Below are 18,306 nucleotides of genomic sequence, written 5' to 3' on the forward strand. Positions count from 1 at the left end.
ATCCCCGCACATTAACACTATCCTACACACACTAGAGAAAATGTGGCGGAGCGGGCGATGCCTTACCTGGGTCGCCGCGCTGGATCGACGCACTGGAGCTCCGGTGAGCTGTGACCGCCGAGATCAACACCTCCGGGCTGCGGATCTGCGGATCTGCGGAGCGGGCGGCGCCGACTCTAACATCGGGAGCCTGGGAGCTCCAAACCGGCGCGGCCTTGTCGGCTTCGGAAGCCGCGGTCCCCAGTCAGGAAGCGGCCGTTCCAGGTGGCCCAGCCGCTGAGAGGACTCTCCCGACGCCGGGGCAACACCACCCGGTGAGAACGACCAGGAACATCGGGCCTCCGTAGAGGCAATAGCGGTGGCCTCAATAGGCCTGACTTTGGGTGAACTGGGGATGGGGACTGGACATTGTGCCTTCCCCCACAGTGGTAACCATTGTGGGGCGATGATTTTTTGTGTGTAAGTAAACATGTTAGTCTGTGTCCAAGATGGCTGTCGGAAGGGAGAGTGGACGCTGGCGCTGCTCTCTCTTTCACATTGTGTTTTTGATTTTTTGTCTTTAGATTGAATTCTGTTTTTAATTTGTGTCTTGGTGATGTCTTTATTATTTATTTTATTCCGATTATATGTTTTATTATTCTTGTTAATCTCTGTAAGGTGTCGTTGAGATTTTTGAAAGGCACCCAAAAATAAAATTTATTATTATTATTATTATCTCTGAGAAATCTCATGCAGGTCACGGGGAGAACGTAAAAACTCCGTACAGACAGCACCCGTAGTCAGGATTGAACACGGGTCTCTGCCGCTGTAAGGCAGCAAATCTACCGCTGTGCCACCGTGCCGTGACGGTTTTTGAGGGGGGGGAGGGGGGGTGCAAGCATCTTCTGCAGTGCGGGAATTCAGTTCATGGTACTACCTGAATGGGCAAGTTTGGTGCCCTGGCTTAACGACTGCCTGCCCTTGGTCTTCATTGGGATGTGTTGGCAGGCAGGCAGGCACATTTCCAACTTGCGAACTGTCAGTTGTCAGGAAGGGAACCTTGTTGTTTACCCTGTAATGGGGCTGCATACTGAAACCCAGCTAGCCAGTGTTGGAGAGGAGATGACTACCTCTGCAAGGATACTCCTCCTGTTGCAAACCTCCTCCACTAAGACAACCAGTGCCACATCCAAACAACCTGTACGCCCTCTCTCCCAGCCCCAATGCATCCCACTGCATGCTGCTGACTGACAATGAAAGTATTCTATAGCTTCTGGGAACATAGAACTGTACAGCACGAGAACAGGCCTTTCTATCTATAGGAAATTCATCAGATCTCACCAACTTCTATGGAAGCGCCATGGAAAGCATTTTATCGGGATGCATCATAATCATACTTTATTAGACAAGTAAGTTTTGCAACATACGAGGAATTTGATTTCTCATACAGTCATTCTAATAAAAAGCAACAGAACAATCACAGCATTGTTTGGGAACAGCGCCTTACAAGACTATAAGAAATTGCAGAAAATTGTGTACGCAGCCCAGACCATCACACAAACCAACCTTCCTTCCATTGACTCCATTTATACCTCACGCTGCCTCGCCAAGGCCACCAGCATGATTAAGGAGGAGTATCACCCCGGTCACTCCCTCTTCTTCCCTCTCCCTTCAGGCAAGAGGTACAGAAGTGTGAAAACACACACCTTCAGATTCAGGAACAGTTTCTCCCAGCTGTTATCAAGTAACTGAACCATCCTATCAACAAATAGAGAGCGATCCCGAAGCTACCTCATTGAAGACCCTCAGACTATTTTTAAATCGGACTTTATCTTACACTAAACTTTATTCCCTTTATCATTTATTGGTACAGTGTGGACGGCTCGATGGTAATCATGCATTGTCTTTCTGCTCACTGGTTAGCCTGCAACAAAAGCTTTTCACGGTACCTCGATACACATGACTATAAACTAAACTAATTGTGGGCCTGCTTTTAGCCAGAGGCCAAAGTAACCGCAAAGGATTCTACAATTTCAATGGCACTTCCCCTATGCCTCACGCCTTCAGTATACCTGTCACTCCACCATTCGCACCAATTCAACTCCCGTTGGATCAGCTACACCCAAATCTCTTAATCTGCTTCCTTTCCCAGCTTTTCCATATTACATAGATACATAGAAAATAGGTGCAGGAGTAGGCCATTCGGCCCTTCGAGCCTGCACCGCCATTCAATATGATCATGGCTGATCATCCAACTCAGTATCCTGTACCTGCCTTCTCTCCATATCCCTTTAGCCACAAGGGCCACATCTAACTCCCTCTTAAATATAGCCAATGAACTGGCCTCAATTACCCTCTGTGGCAGAGAGTTCCAGAGATTCACCACTCTCTGTGTGAAAAATGTTTTTCTCATCTCGGTCTTAAAGGATTTCCCCCTTATCCTTAAACTGTGACCCCTTGTCCTGGACTTCCCCAACATTTCTGACTAGTTTGACTGACCACCCTACAAACCATAAAATATAATTATTTTAATTATGGACGATTTATCTCTGGGAAAGCAGCAATGAAAGTAGTATTTTTCTCCACTGAATAGGTTCTATTCTTGATTAGTACGGGTGTCAGGGGCTATAGGGGGAAGGCAGGAAAATGGGGTTAGGAGGGAGAGATAGATCAGCCATGATTGAATGGCGGACTAGACGTTGGGCCGAATGGCCGAATACTGCTCCTATCACTTATGATCTTATTATGGTTACCTTTTATTTATTGTATTATTGCTTATTATATTGATAATTTCATTTACAGCAAATGAGAATTTAATTGTACCGTTCAACAATCTTTACTATTTATATTTTTCAGCCCCATTATTCATTCCTTTTCTTTTCTGATTAGTGGGAATTTGGGCCCTGCCTAACGAAAGAGTGAACCAGGGTAAAAGATCTATTATTTTAAATCTGCTGCCCTGTTTTAAACATTGATGAAGCAGCACGATTCCACAACCAACAACAACACTGAGGGAAGGTCGCTTGTAAAACATGTCAAGGAAATTAATAAATGGCGCAGAATTAAAGTGAGAATTTAGATTAATCTGGGATTTATCCTTTGCCCTTTCAGCTTTCATTCTGTGGTTTACAATTCAATTTGAACTCCCTCAATTAAATTGTATTCCAATTACTAAATCAATACAGGATCTAAATATGGAGACACAAGGGACTGCAGATGTTGTAATCTTGAGCAAAACACAAAGTGTTGGAGGAACTCAGCCAGTCAGGCAGCATCTGTGGAGGGAATGGACAGACAACGTTTGGGGACAGGACCCTTCTTCAAAAGGATCCTCTTTGGTGTGAAAAAGGGTCCTGACTCAGGTCCTGAATATTCCATCTGAGCAAACGCTGAGCCAACTAATGACAGGTCAAGGCACATTTGCCCAACAGGAGGTGCGCTGACCCTTTGATTGGTTTCCAGGACTCAATATTCTTGGTGAGTCCCCAATATATTTTACCAAGAACCAGCCGATTAGCTGGGAACAGGCATGATGCCACATGCCTGATGGGCTTGAGTGAACCGAATAGAGCTGCCACACCTAAACCGCTTCTGATGGTAATCAAAGTACGTTCCCCAGTGGGAATGCAGATAGCTCCATGTTCCACTGAGTAAATTAACCTTCGCAAAAGCTAAGCCGAAGAGCTGGAAAAGGGTCTCGATCCGAAACGTCACCTATTCCTTTTCTGCAAAGATGCTGCCAGTCCCACTGAGTTACTCCAGCATTTTGTGTGTATCCCCGTTGATGACTGGTGCTCGGCTTTCGCCGGCACCGAGGGGGTTAACCGACAGCCACTGGATAAGGAGAGAGGTGTAGATGACGGTTCCCGGCCCGTCGGGGAATGGGTTAGTCGGGAGTTGGAGCAGAGTTGAGCTGGAGTTAGAGCTTCTTCTCCGCGCTGCCTGTAAGCCTGGGACCGTCACTGTTCCGGGCTGGTGTCCCGTCAGTCCAGGGGCACCCCGGACATCTCCGGCCAGGGATGGGAGATTGGGGGGGGGGGGTGGGGGGGGACGAGGGGGACGAGGACGGTCCAGTCGCAATTCAACAGCGCTTGCAACACCGGAGACCCGGGTTTGATCCTGACTACGGATGAAATGCAGGTCTGTACACACGCAGCAGCTCAGCTGCTAAGTAAGTCTCCGCCGGTCCAGTCTCCCCCCGTCTCCCACTCGCATCTCTCTCGCTGTTACACCCCCCACTCTCCCGCTACCTGGCACCCCCTTTCCTCAGATGAAATATATTTTTACACATAAATTATGAATAAAGATAAGAAAATGTTTCAAACAAGTAATATTTTCTTATTCCAATAGCAAACACATTAAGGACTAAATGAAAATAATAAATTCTTTAACTTTTTGAATATCTAATAATTGCAGATTAATGAACTGAACTAGAATTGGGACTGTGTAAGTTGTGTGTGAACAGCAGAACAAGAAAGGAAGCTATTGTGTTGACAGAATTCTAGATTAATTCGTTGGTAGAATAGTTAATAATTTATACACAGTTTATACAGCCAGTGCTTTGTTCGCTTTTTCTTTATCACTAATGACCTTTGACAAATCTCATGATTCCTTGTGTTTTTCGGAATACCGAACTCACTTATTACAATTCTTAATTTAGTAGAGTATTAATTATTACTGTATATATTTATGTGCATCCCAAATCGCCAGCTTCTCGTTTTCACCCCACAGGCAGCTAACAATGACCTGTTTCCTTTATCATTGTTACTTTTTTTTCCATATCTTTCATTCATTGTCCTATATCTCTCCATCTTCATTGATATCTCTAGTTTCCCTTTCCCCTCACTAATCTGAAGAAGGGTCTCAACCTGAAACGCCACCCATTCCTTCTCTGCCTGTCCTGCTGAGTTACTCCAGCTTTTTGTGCCTATCTTCAGTTTAAACCAGCATCTGCAGTTCCTTCCTACATATTTATGTGTGTGTTATTTGTAGTAATAAACTGAACCAAAAAATACTGGCTTGTGAAGCTGCGTTAAGTAAGAATTTCATTGTTGCATTGCCAGTACATCTGACACTTAAACATTGGTGACTTACCACGCTAGCCGGTGATCCGATCTGTGTCTTTAACCAGTGAGGACACTTTGGTTGGCCTCCTTGTCTCCCAGGTCCAGAGACCCACGTCGGATCCTGACCTTTGGTGCTGACGGGGGAGTTTGCTCATTCTATCTGTGGCTACATGGGATTCCCCCACGATGCCCTGCTTTCCTTCCACATCCCAAAGACATGCTGGTTGGTTGGCTGGCTACTGTCAATTGGCCTAATGAGGATGGGGAGCTGATGGATTAGGAAGAGTTGATAGACACAAAGTGCTGGAGTAACTTTGAGTCCTTTGAGTAACTCAAAAAGTCCTTTGAGTAACTCAGCGGGTTAGGAAGCATCTCTGGAGAAAAAGGATGGGTGACATTTCGGGTCGGGACTCTTATTCAGATTAGGAATAGTTGATGAGTGTTGCAAGGTGACAAAATAGGATTTGTACAGGTGGGTGCTTGATTGTTGGTGCTGAGACAATGGGCTGAAAGACCCATTTCCATGCTCAAAACATAAAGTGCTGCATGAACTCAATGGGTCAGGCACATCTGTAGATGGAGCAGCAGAGAGCCAACATTTTGGGTCGGGGACATTTCTTCAAACTTCTAGGCTATATGACTCCATGTCTAGGAATATACTGTCATAATGTCTCAACTGGTCAGTAATGCTAATCATTTCAGACACTCCGCTATCTTTCACACACTCTTGTCACCATGAGTTTATTCCCAACCAATGTTTGTTGACGGTATGTTTCCTGTTCAAACCAATCACTTGCACACAAAAAATAAGAACATTATGTTAGCTGCTTTAACATTGAACTGCAACAGTTCAAAGATAGCCATTTCATTCCCTTCTGCAAACAAACCAGCCCAAGCAATAACCTGAGCCAGGCAGCAACACCATCTTGAAAATCAATTATAAACAAGACTGACCATCAATAAGCATGTTGCATATGAATTGAACCGTGCAGCCATACTGTTTAATGAGAGAATTTGACAACCATATGATGGAATGTACGAGGAACAAAGGAGGCACAGAGAGTAGTGGACACTGCCCCGGCTATCACAGATACTGATCTCCTCAACATTGAAGGGATCTACAGGAGGCACTGCCCCAAAAAGACAGCAAATATCAAAGACGCACACCACCCTTGCCATGCTATTATCTTGCTACCACCATCAGGAGGAAGGTACAAGTGCATGAAAACTTCAGATGAATTTCAAATTCAAGAGCAGCTTCGACCAGCAACCATCAAGCTCTTGAACGGTACACAACACCAACCTCAGCAACCAGAATTGGCAGCTGACTACTTTTTTTTTGGTTGCACTACAGACTTTGATTTTGTACTATTATGGTTCCCTAGTATAACTGATTAACAGAGTCTGAAGAAGGGTCTCGACCCGAAACATCGCCTATCCATGATCTCCAGGGGTGCTGCCTGACATGCGGAGTGGCTCCAGCATTTGTGTCCTTCCTTGGTAAACAGCATATGCAATTCCTTGTTTCTACACTAATGAATATTAATTTATTGTATTATTGATTATTGCATATTTATCAGTGTGTTATTGCATTAATATAAACTGTACTGCTGCAGCAAGTAAGAATTTTATTGTTCTGCTGCCAGTACAAAGGACCATTAAACACTCTTGCCTCTTGATAGAAATACAATATCGCAGTCAGACAACTGGTTAGATATTTGGAATTGGAAAGATAATTAAGTTGTCATTGGTTGTTGTAACATTTGGGTAGTCCCCTAACTACAAAAGTTAATGCGCTGTCCTCAGGGAATTTTAAAATTACTTTTCATTTATGCTTTATGGCTTATCAAACTAAAGTTTAAAAGAATAAACCTTGAGATGCAACTTGATCTTTATTTGTAGTTAAAAGCTGTGCCTAATCAATGAAGTAGAATGTTATGCTTATTGATTGCCAGGGCAGCAGTCATGTAGAGAAAAATAACTTCTTAGTCTTTGTGTAACTGTTTGCATTCCCCTCGGTATTTAACATCACTGTTCACACTTTCATTCCAGCTGCGTTTGCACACTTGTTTCACGTTGACGGTCTCTCATTTTGGGATTGTCACTGAATCTTTTTACACTCCGTTACAATCTCCTTTCCTCAGTCCTTTCACTCACATTTGTGCCACCTCTGTAATAGGGTAGATAGGGTGGTGAAAAAGGTTTTTGGTACACTGGCCTTCATTGGTAAGTGAGCCAGGGTGGCCTGATGGGCAGGGGAAAGAGAGGGTGCGGACAGGTGGTATAACTTGGACCTGGGGAATGCTTTGCTCATACCATTGGATTGTATGCTACCCAAGGTGTTGTTTTTATATATGCTCTATATGAGGTGCTGTTCCTCCAGATATAATTCTGAAGTTTTGTCACTGTTGCAGTATTTAAAAAATGGGGCTGCCAAACGACTCCAGATAAATACTCTTGAACAGAGTGATAGAATACATTGTAGATGGAACTTTATGTCAATAAATTCCTATTCAATGCATTACATGAGGGATTCATTTTGTCTCGGAACTCAGGAGACCTCCTCTGGTTTCTGAAAAATTCCATTGGATCTTTCCACCTGAGAGAGCTGTAGTTTAACACTCCACTGAGATGTCAGTCCACATTACGATATTAATCTCTTGATCGGTGGTCGGACTCACAATGTACTGGCACAGGGCAGACCTGCTCCCACCAAGTTACTGAAAATTGATCAAAGCATCAGAGGCATCAACACTGTTCAGTACACAGTACCCTGTCAATTCTTCAACAAGGACAATCACCTTCAAATCTCCAGTATTCCTCCACACCTTATACATTAGTCACTTTCATACACAGATCCAAATCCCTCTTAAAATTTCACGTAGTTATTGTATCAGATAAAATACTCCATATTCGAAACACACGCTATCAGAAGTATAGGCTTCAAACTACTCTTCTTCCTCTTCTGCTGATAATCCTCAGCTTTTATCCGTTGTTAGAGTTATCAGCTGCTAAAAAGACATTTAGAACATATGTTTTAAAAGCTCTCCCAAATGGAACAGCTCTGCCCAAGACTGCTAGAAATTGCAGAGAGTAATCTTAAACTAAATTAAAACTAAACTAAAAACGAAAGGTGTGGATGTAGCCCAGTCCAGGCGGGACTCTCCACCATTGACTCTATCTGCACCATGCAGCCTCGGGCAAACAGCTAACATACTCAAGGACTACTCATGGCCATTGTCTCTTCTCCCCTCCCCTATCAGGCAAAAGATACCAAAAGCCTGAAACCACAAACCAACAGATTCAGGAACAGCTTCCTTCCAGCTGTTAACAGAATACTAAACAATCCTCCCATAAACTGGGCTGGAGTCCTGATCTTCTGACCTACCTCATTGTGGATACTGGACTTTTACTCTGTATCAGTAACGCTACAATGCTGTAACACGATACCGCAATCTGGGAATTTCCGCTTGCACTACCTGTTCTACTTGTGTACAGCTTGATTGTAAAATATGATTTGACTGGATAACAAGCAAGCAAAAGAGATATGGGGAGAAGGCAGGAACGGGGTATTGAATGTGGATGAGGGCGATCCGGCTCGGGGCTGGAACGGTGCTCTGGCGGCGGTGACCTGAGTCCTGGGTTCAGCTGCGGGCCAGTGGCTGCGTCCGCTGGACTGGAGGGCGGCAGCTTCGACCACCCCGGGCCGCGGTGTTTGAGCCGGCCCGTTGTGGAGCTCGGTGAGCCGCGGGACTGATTTACCATCGCCCGGTGGGGTATCGCCTCAGCGCAGAGGGAGAAGAAGAGGGACTGCAGCCCTAAGAATTTTGCCTCCACCACAGTGAGGTGCTTGGAGGACTCACTGTGGTGGTGTTAATTTGTGTTTATTGTTGTTATTATTGTATGATTGTATATATGACTGCAGGCACAAAATTTCGTTCAGACCGTAAGGTCTGAATGACAATAAAGGCATTCAATTCAATTCAATTCAATTCAATTCAATCAGCCATGATCAGATCATTATTGAATGGCGGTGCTAGCTCGAAGGGCCGAATGGCCTACTCCTGCACCTATTGTCTATCATAGCTTTTTCTTGTATCTCGGTACACGTGACAAAAATAAACCAATATTGATGATATTTTCCAAGATCTCCCTTAAAACACAAAAGGTAGTATAAATTGCCCCCAAACAGTATAAGATTGAACAGACCTGGTTGTTAATGTTATTCAAAGTTTTACCACTGTATACTATAAATTTATATTGTCCTAGAAACATACAGCACAAAACAGGCCTTTAGGTCCACTGAATTCACAACAACCATCAACCTCATTTACAGGCATCCAATATTCTATTTCCCCCACCTTCTTATCAACTCCCCCCAGATTCTACCACTCACCTACTTAACAGAGACAGGTTACAATTACCCATTAACCCACCAATCCACAGGTGGGGTGAAACTCAGAATGCCCAGAGGAAACACATCACAGGGAGAACACGGCAGCATCTGTAGTCAGGAGTTTCTGGTGTGGTCAGGCAGCAGCTTAACTAGTTGTGCCACTGCACAATTGTTTAAATTTATAAAGTAAGGAAGCCATTGGCAGCCAATCCTTCACATGCCACAAACCCCAAACTTACAGAATTCCCTCTTTATTTCTCACTGACTGCCACCTTTCCATTAAATTACCAGCTTAAAAAGCTAGCTCTCTGCCCCGTTGCTGTGTCAAGGTCATGGCAAAGCTTGTTCCATCACACCCCTGAGAAAGACTTTCAGATTATTATTTGCCTTAGACGTGCTATACAAATACAAGTTGTGGTTAATGGTAATTCAAGGATGAAAGATGAATCTAAACTAGTAAAAATATTCTGCAGTTTATAGACAACCCTTAGAAGTGCCTACATCTTTAGGCATATAATATTTCCAGTAAATATCTGTTAAATAATTTTCTTTGATTCGCTCACAAGAGGTATAATTCAGCAACTTGGCTAAACAGTGTCGAGCAATACTATGATAGTAAAGTGTTCAGCTAACAGCAATGCAATAAATCTGATTCTAATTATACATGAACTGTACACCAATATGAAATTACACATGATGTTACTAATAATTATACAGGATTAATTATTAATTGATAATGAAAATCACTGATATTACACATAATAATAATAATAATAATTTTATTTATAGAGCACTTTAAAAACAATCATAGTTGCAACAAAGTGCTGTACATCACTAATCATTGACACAAAAGTTAATACACACCAATAATAACAATTAAAAGATGGAGTAAGTAAAGATATTCAAAATAAAGAAATATTAAAAACACTAAAAACAGGAGCAAAGTCTCATGCATGGTCAAAAGCCAGGGAGTATAAATGTGTTTTAACACTGGCTTTGAAGATGGACAGTGAGGGGGCCTGTCTGACGTGCAACGGCAGAGCGTTCCAGAGTGCCGGAGCAGCAACAGAGAAGGCTCTATCCCCTCTGAGCTTCCGCTTAGACCTCGGTACCTCCAGGAGCAGCTGATCAGCTGACCTGAGGGACCGGGCAGGAGCGTATGGGTGGAGCAGCTCAGAGAGGTAAGGCGGGGCGAGCCCATTCAGAGATTTATAAACAAATAACAGAATTTTAAAATGAACTCGAGAGTGCACGAGTGGAGGGAGCCAGTGGAGGGAGGCCAGAATTGGTGTTATGTGCTCCCTCTTTCGAGTTCCAGTTAAAAGGCAAGCAGCAGCATTCTGAACCAACTGGAGACGAGTCAGTGAAGAACGAGCAACTCCAAAATAGAGTGCGTTACAGTAATCCAGCCTAGATGTAATAAAGGCATGGATTACTGTCTCAAAATGCTGCCGCTCGAGAATGGGCTTCACCTTTGCCAGCTTCCTTAAGTGAAAGAAGCTGGACTTAACCACCGCGCCTATTTGGTGATCTAACTTAAAGTCACTGTCCATCCTAAAACCCAGGTTCAAAACTGTCGGCTTCACATACCGTGACAATGGACCTAAATCAACAAATGGAGGTTCACGGCAGCCATTGGGATCAAATAAAATCACCTCTGTCTTCTTTTCATTAAATCCTAGAAAGTTTAGGGCCATCCAGGACTTAATGTCCTCAAGACAAGACAGAAGTGATTTTGCAGAAAAGGCGTCTTCCATCCTCAGCGGCAAATAAAGTTGGGTATCATTTGCATAACAATGATATGAAAACATTGGTTATGCAGTTTTTTGTGCAGTTCTGGTCACCCATTACATGAAGGATGTGGAGGCTTTGGAAAAGATGCAGAAGAGGTTTACCTGAATGCTGCCTGGATTAGAAGTTAATGGCTATAAAGGAGAGGTTGGATAGACTTGGATTCTTTTCTCTGGAGCAATGAAGGCTGAGTGGAGACCTGATGGAGATATATAAAATTATGAGAAGCGTAGATATGGTAGACGGTCAGAATTGTTTTCCATGATGGAAATGTCAAAGACATAGCTTTAAACGGTAAGAAGGGCAACACTCTAAGGAGATGTGCAGGGCATGTTTATAAAAAAAAACTTTTTCAGAGGGTGGTGGGCGCGTGGAATGCACTGCCAGGGGTGGTGATGGAGGCAGATACAAGAATGACATTCAAGATGCTTTTAAATAGGCACATGAATATGCAAGGAATGGAGGGATATGAATCACGTGCAGTCAACGGAGATTAGTTTAACTTGGCATCATGTCCAGCACAGACAATGTGGGCTGAAGGGCCTTTTCCTGTGTTGTACTGTTTTTTTGTTCGAGTCCTTTCTCAAGAATTGTTAAGCCATTGTTTGCCAGAGCAATCAACAACGTATCAGGTACAACATAAAGTACTGGAGGAACTCAGCGGGTCAGACAGCATCCGTGGAAGGAATGAACAGACGAGGTTCCAGGTTCCAGGAAGAGGCTGGTGCAGTGGGAAATGGGCCCATGGATCATTTACAGTTCAAAAGCAGCAAACTTTACTGTTTACTTTCAAAAACTCCAGAGGCTTCTTTTAGTTGGAGGGCATAATAGCACCTCTCCCAAACAGACAGTGAGAAAGCACGCTGAAGATGTTTTGCACGATTGAACCATTATCAATCAAATTTAGAGATATAATAACACAAAGATATGAAATCAATTTGGAGTCAGAGAGCAGTACAGCATCAAACAGGCCCTTCGGCCCACCTCACCTTGTCCATGCCGACCAAGTTGGCATACTGGGCTAGTCCCATTTAAGTCTAAACCTTTCCTAACCTCTCCTAAAAGTCCATATGCCTTTTAAAAGTCCAAATAGTATTAGCTTCCATAGCTTCCTCTTTTAGCTGACTCCAGATATGAACTAGCCTGAAATAATGTGCAGGAAGGAACTGCAGATGCTGGTTATTACGAAGATAGACAGACTTCTTCAGAAGGTTCCAACCCGAAACGTCACCTAATCCATTTCCCCAGAGATGCTGCCTGACCTGCTGAGTAACTCCAGCATCTCGTCTATCTAATGTTGGGCTTAAACCTAGTGCATCGCTCTAGGCAGCTTTAGTTTGCTCTGTAACAGTCACATTTTAACTGGTCACATAAGCTAAAAATGTACAACTATGTCTAGATTAAGAAACACAAATCCCAATAGGACAGCTGTGAACAATGTCATCTGTTTATTGTAGCTTCCCCTCACAGATACAAGGCCCTCGGGGAACCGGAAGCTTAATGAGACTAATTAGATTCTGTTTTTAAAGTAAACAAAAACAAACTAATTTATCAATGCAAGCAAAAACATTTGACCAGGGCAGGACATTAGCATACGGGAATCCAGCCTCAGTTAAGGCTTTTAGTTTTAACAGTTTCCTCTGTCCATGGAATCATACATCACAAGAGCAGTCCCTTCGGCCCAACACATTCATGCCAACCAAGACGCCTCCTCCAAGCTTGTTCCACTTGCCTGCATTTGGTTCATGTGAACCTTTCCGATCTATGTACCTGTCCAAATGCCTCACCTACTTCCTCAGGCAGTTCCATATACATACTACACTAAAATGCAAGGAACGGCAGATGCCACAAAAAAAGACACAAAGTGCTACAGTAACTCGGCTAGTCAGGCAGCATCTTGGGAGGACATGGATAGTTGATATTTCGGGTTGTGATGTTGGTTTGGGTCCCAACCTGAAATGTCACCTCTCCCCGTCCTGTTTACTTTAAAAACAGAATCTAATTAGTCTGCAGTTCCTTCCCCCGTCCTCCAGAGATGTTGTCCAACCTACTGAATTCCATCAGCACCGTGTTTTTGTTTTTAACTCACTTTATCAATGTATTTTTATTTAAAACCTTTACTATTACCATGCTGAGTAAGGAATTCCAGAATCAGTGGTCACACTGAACATGTCAGTAACAGATAGACCTCATTCCTGAATAGAATATCAAGGACAGTTCCAATCTTTCCTTTATAGACATATCACTCATGATCAAAATAAACTCACACTGTCAAGACATCTTACTGTAACACTGTTGTGAACACTGCCCAGTCCATCATCGGTTCTGGTCTCCCCACCAACAAAGGGATTTATCAGAGTCGCTGCCTCAAAAAGGCAGCCAGCATCATCAGAGACCCACACCATCCTGGCCACATATTCATTTCACCCTTGCCATCAGGAAGAAGGTACAGGAGCCTGAAAACTGTAGCGTCATGGTTCAGGAACATCTTCTTCCCCACAGCCATCAGGGTATTAACCCCTACAACCTCAAATAAGCTCTGAACTTCAATAGACTATGATTGCACTACTATTGTTTTGTTTTTTTTGAACGTGTGTGTGTATATATATATTAATGGATATATATATATATGTATGTTAATTGATATGTATTTATGTATGTGTGTGTGTGTATTTGCGTGCGCGCGTGTACTTGTGAGTATGTGTATATATACACCAAGTGCAGACCCATTGGGTCTGTTCCCCCAACGCACCCGTTCCCTACCTGTAGCCCCTCGGGAGACCTGGTTCTCCAACTCAAGCTGTTCCCTAACGTAAGATTCCAGCACTCCCTTGCCCTCCTCAGCAATGATCTTTAAAAAAAATTCCACTTGCCCTGCATGTTGCAATAGCAATTTGCCCTTCCCCTGCTAGTTGAGCCATTGTGACATCATCAGTTGAAGCTGGTCGGTTTGAAATTAAAGATATTTTGATTTTTTTAAGACTTTAATCAGTAATAAGTCGAGAAATAAAGCATAAAATGTTCAGTGAAAGTGATCTCTGCCTCGAGGGGAAAATATGAACCAGAATATGTAAAAATCTTGTGAAGGTTGGCATTTTTAAAGCTTTAATTGCAAATAATGTGTCAAATATAGGATGAAATCTTCATTGAGGCTGGTCTCTGCTAGCTGAGCCATTGTGACATCATCATTTGAAGATGGTGGTTTTAATTTCAAAGTCTTTTGAGTTTTTTTTAGACTTTTAATCAGTAATGAGTCAAGAATAAGTCGAGAAATAAAGCATGAAATGTTCAGATAGGTGATCCCGGCCTCTACAGGAAAAATGTTAATCGGAATATGTAAAAATGTAATCGTTACCGCGTAGTGTTTTTAAAAACAACCACATATACACACATACATATATACACACGTACAAGATCAGACTTTTATGTATAAGATATATATGTGTGTGTGTGTGTGTGTGTGTGTGTGTGTGTGTATATGTATATATATATATTATAAAAATCAAATAGCTTTAATTTCAAACCGACCAGCTTCAACTGATGATGTCACAATGGCTCAACTAGCAGGGGGAGGGCGAATTGCTGGCTCGCCGTGATATATATATATACATATACATACATATGTATGTATGTATGTATGTATGTATGTGTGTGTGTGTGTGTGTGTGTGTGTACTTGTGAGTATGTGTATATATATACACACCCTAAACTTTTTTTCTCTCTCATTTATCATATTGTTTACAGTGTACTATGTTTACATATTCAAGGCACTGCAGCAACTAAGAATTCATTGTTCTATCTGGGACACATGACAATAAAACACTTGACTTGAATGTATTTTTTTTTCAAAGAACCAGCTTAGTTTGCCTTTTATTCCCCCGCAATGTTTTACTGTTTCCTAAAAGCAGTGCTAATTCCCTGGAGCACCACAGAGTGAAATTAAAATCAGCTTTAATTAACTGCTACGCTGCAGCAGGGACGGCGTAAAGGGACATTTCCATTGCCCCTGTGTGCATGGCTAGGAACACAGGCAAAGATACTTGGCTTCAGTCACTTAAAAGGCAAATCAAAAGGTGATTTTGATTTGCCTCGGCACTCCCCCAGCAAACAAGCAAAAGCCTTTGAGCTTTTTGTTCTTGTTGCAATATTCCAACAAATGTCAAATGTGAGATTAATTGGAAAGACCACAACATGTCAGTGACACACACACTGCCCCAAGAGAGGCCTTCAGTGGAACAGTGTATTCAAATCTGTGGACTCGTTCCATTGGCTGCTTCGTCATTTCGCAACAAACCTTGCAACAATGTTACTTTTTACGGGGCCCAATAGGATCATGCAAGGCGATTTAAACATCGCACGGAAATTCAGGGCAAGGTGGGCTGGCTCGCCGTGATCACCGATTCACGTTGAACAAGGGCTCTCCACCCCCAAACATAAGAGCATTGTGTTGCCTTACGGACCACTGACAGAATCGACCAGGCCTCCAGTGGCAGGGTTTATGGTTTCTACAGTGTTTCTGTATAAATAAAAAGGCTTAGTGAGGGACTTGAGAGTTAGAAGTTATCCTGGGCACTATCCATCCATCTGATCCCAAAAAAATAAATCAACTCACAGAAACCCAAGAAAGGAAATAACTCGCAGTGTTGTAACAATTACACCGCATGCAGTTCTTCGGCAGAAGCCAGCGATCGCACAAACTACGCCCCGCGGCTTTGAAGCGGAGTTAATGTTTGTCTCCAAGATCTTAAATGTTTAGAGAAGAAAGATAGAAAGCAAAAATATTCAGACAACAGAAATCTTACAGACCAAACACATTTACCAGAAATCTTTTAAGGATTGCTCCACTCAGTCCTGTGGGGACTGACGTGGGTTCAGACAAAAAACCACAGGAATGACAGTCTTTCCCGGTGAGAGGGAGTTTGACTAAAACATTCCACCGGGATTGTACATGGAGGATATAAACATTTGCCACAGATACAGCACAAGCAAAGCGAACACCAAAATAGATATCAAGTTTCACAGCGAATTGGGAATCATTCAAAATCGCAGAATCTCTTGGAAGTAACTTTGCGTCCAACTCTACGGGAGCTCAAAAGTGCCTCTATACAGGCTTGCAAGCAGATTTATAGATGTTACTTTCACCACAACGAAGCCCTTCTTATTAAAAAAAAATGTTGAAGTAAAGCCGGCAGTCTCTTACCGCTGAAAGTGCTCCCAAATGCTCAGCAGTCCAAGTGTAATGTCCGCCCAAGACTCGGTAAAGTGGGAAGAGTTGCAGAAGACAAACTTCAGTGCCACATCTGCGCTGCTGCCGGCAGCGGACTGCATGTGCTGCTCTGCTCAGTCCCCATACACACATAGGCTGGCTGCGACTGTGTGTGTATGTTTGTTTGTGTGTGCGTGTCAGCTCTGGGCAGAAGCTGGCTTTATCCTCGATCCTTCTCTCCCTTCGCCCCTGTCGGAGTCAGAGTCGCACAGAACTGCGGGGCACCTGGAAGTCATTGGTTCATGCTTTGTGTTGCAATCCCCCTCTCCTGGTTACTGGGATGGTTTGCTCCACTCCCCTGACATGTCAGCTCCTGTCTGCCTCGCTGTGTGTGTGTGTGTGTCACTGCTTTCATGTGCACACCAAAGAACAGATCCCTCCAACCCGGCCAGAACACTTTACACACAGTCCCAGACTACACACCACCCTGCGCCCATCTCCCCCCCTGCTCTGTAACCCAGTGTCTGATCCTTCGCCCAGCATTGAACGAGCAACATTTCACTGGCTTGCAACAAGGAGGTTCTATTGTTCTGGTTTTGTAACTCAACTAACATCTCTCCCAGTGTTCACCATATGCTGAACCCCAGTGGCTCCGTCTGCTCGCATGTTGCATGAGACATATTTGTACATGTTACGCCCTGCGGCTGAAATATGAACACTCCTCTAAGGGATGATCACACGGTCTGGAAGGCGTGCTGTTCCTAACTATGCGCAGCTTGAGGACAATTTTATATAGGCTGGGGGAGGGGACGGAAGTGAGATTGAGATGAGGAGGGATGGAGAAAGATGTGAGGGGTGTGAGATACGTGAGGGGATGGAGATATGTGGAGGGAGGAAGACATGATGAAGGGGAGGAGATGGGGATGGAGGGAGATGTAAATGGGAAGAGAGAGTGAGAGAGATGGGCAAGAAGGGAGGTGGGGAGGGGGTAAGAGAGCTATGCAGAGGGGGAGAGAGATAGGGAGGGAGCGAGATAGATAGGGAGAGATGGAGAGGGACAGAGGTGGGGAGGGGGGATGGGTGAGATGGGGAGCGAGAGGGAGGGATGGATGGAGGGAGAAAGAAGAGGTGAGGGAGAGAGAGGGAGGGGAGCAGGATGGAGGAGGGAGAAGGATGATGAGGGAGGGAGGGTGAGAAGTAGAGGGAGGGATGGGTAGAGAGGTACATGGAGGGAGAGTGGAAAGGAAGGAGGGGTTAGAGGAGGGAGGGGGTGAGAGGGAGGAAGGGGAGGGGGAGGGGGATGAGGGAAGAGAGAGTGAGGGAAGGTGATGGAAAGGGAGGGAAACGTGGGAAAGGAGACAAACAGCTTTCAGCAAAACATGGTGCTGAAGGAAATCAGCAGGTCAGGCAGCTTCTGTGGTGGGAATAGACAGACAATGTTTTGGATTGAGACCCTCCTTCACACCGATGGAGTTGTGGACGGGGGGGGGGGGGGGGGGGGATGGGGTGGGACAAAACTTGGCTTTGATGAAGTCAATGCTTTCTTGTTCAGTGACCAAAGCCAAGTATATTTTGGCAATAGAAGTGGGGAAACTCACTTTTCTGGTTTTTCAAAGTACAGAATAATTGAAATCTGGAAACACAAGAACTGTTCATAGTGGAAACTTGAGCAAAACACAAAGTGTTGGAGGAACTCATCGGGTCAGGCATTTGGAGTTGAGACACTTCTTCAGACTGATGATCAGTCTGAAGAAGGGCCTCGACCTTAAACATCATCTGACCATTCCCTTCACAAAATTGAAATCTGGTCTCCCTCGACAAAATCTCTCTGTAAATTCACAACCTTTCCTAGACACCGTTTAGATCCC

General features: G+C 43.8%; 1 protein-coding gene across 1 annotated transcript in view; it reads right to left on the reverse strand.

Moving 5' to 3' along the window:
• The window catches only part of frmd6 (FERM domain containing 6), a 118,818-nt gene extending 101,650 nt beyond the window's left edge, over positions 1–17,168 (reverse strand). Inside the window, exon 1 of the mRNA XM_033027331.1 lies at positions 16,433–17,168. The gene's annotated coding sequence lies outside the window, so the exon portion shown is untranslated. The remainder of the gene's footprint in view (positions 1–16,432) is intronic.
• Between the last annotated feature and the right edge of the window lie 1,138 nt (positions 17,169–18,306).

This window comes from Amblyraja radiata, chromosome 9 (assembly GCF_010909765.2).
Source record: "Amblyraja radiata isolate CabotCenter1 chromosome 9, sAmbRad1.1.pri, whole genome shotgun sequence".
In the NCBI taxonomy this organism is placed as follows: domain Eukaryota; kingdom Metazoa; phylum Chordata; class Chondrichthyes; order Rajiformes; family Rajidae; genus Amblyraja; species Amblyraja radiata.